The following is a 1,532-nucleotide window of genomic DNA, read 5'->3' as shown; positions in this document are numbered from 1 at the left end:
CTGTTGGGCTGGCCCGTGGTGTGCCCTGCCTGCACCGTCTGAGGGGTGCTGGCAGCACAGCTGTGTCCAGCTCTCCCACCACCTCGCCCCGCTGGCACCATTCCCTGAGAAATGAGCTGCGCCGTCGGGGAGCGGAGCGGGGAGAGAAACACCCGCCCAGACCTCACACGACAGCTGGGACCTGGACGTGGGCCCCTTCTCCGTGGGGGAGAAGGTCTTGCTTGGTAGCGGATCTGCAGCCTCCTTCCTCCCCTAGGCCTCAACCCCCCTGGAGTGCTGGAAGAGGGGGTGCTCCCCCCTGCAGTTTGGCTCCGTCACCAGCTGCCGGTCTCTGCCCTGTGCTGGCTCGCAGGGTTGGCCCTGGGCTGCTCTGGGTCCGCTGCCATCCGAGGAGCTTTGCCCCTGGCAAAAGGGTGCAAGGGACAGCTTGTGTCCCTAAGGCTCATTTATTGACCCAACTGTGGCAGGCATCTGCTGAGAGCAACGGGCAAGTGATTTTTCCATGTCCATCTTGGACGGCATATGGATAAAATTAGGGAAAAGGGAAGACTGGGAGAGAAACAGTCTGTTTCTGCAGGAATAAATGAGTGTATTGAAAGGAGGGGGGGAGAGAAACTCATTTCTTTTCCCAGCTCCCTTGCAGATTGAATAAGATGTCCAGTGCCCCCAAGTACCAAATGGTCTCAATTTGCTCCTGCGTCAAACGGAGCTGGTTCTCCATTGCCGGGGCCTTGGCAGGGCCGTGAGGATGCATTTCATAACAGCAGCTCTGGTCAGAAACAACAACAACAGCAGCATCAAAAACCTGTTGAAACTGTGCTGTGCTCAGAACAGAAAACACATGCAGAGAGGGAAAACTGCCTCCATGGGAAAGCCAACGAAATTGGCCCCGACAAGCTCGGCGGGCCGGGAGCAGCTGAGCGGTGGAAGAGGAGAGGACAAATAACCTGATGCTGTTTTATGGGCAAGCGGGTCATTAGCTGTCTTGGAACAAAGTGTTCCTTGGTGGGGAAGGCAAGAGGACAGGCCTGGCTGGAGGAAATGCTGCAGAAAGCCTGGCAGGGCCTCCTGCGAAGCAAGCTTTCCCGGGATGCCGGATGAAAAGATTGCTGCTCCCGTTGCAGGGAGAGCTCCTGGGATTTTTGCCATTGAGCAGGGTTAGGGTGGTGGGGCACAGGCACTTGGAGCTCCTTGTGGGACCTAAAGTCATCTCTGAGCCTCTTCTCATCATCTGTTCCACCAGCAGAGGCATCAACCTGCTCTAGGGTCTCTTGAATAGGTGTGACTGACTTCCAGCTGAAGGTTCTCCTGCTTAGGACTTTGCTGTTCCAGGTGCTGCACAGTCATCAGGGAAGGCACAGAGTCCTCTCCAGAGGTTAGAGCTCAGCTGGAGTAGGGAGAGCAGTGGGAACAGGAATAGGATTGCATGCAAATCTTGCCCAGACTGAACCAAAACCAACCTAAATCAGAGAATCGGAGAATAGTTTGGGTTGGAAGGTTTCTCAAAGCCCATCCAGTTCCACCCCCTGCCA

Source organism: Manacus vitellinus, unplaced genomic scaffold (assembly GCF_001715985.3).
Source record: "Manacus vitellinus isolate BGI_N305 unplaced genomic scaffold, ASM171598v3 scaffold_71_pilon, whole genome shotgun sequence".
NCBI classification, from domain to species: Eukaryota; Metazoa; Chordata; class Aves; order Passeriformes; family Pipridae; genus Manacus; species Manacus vitellinus.
Note: the sequence above shows the minus strand (reverse complement) of the source record.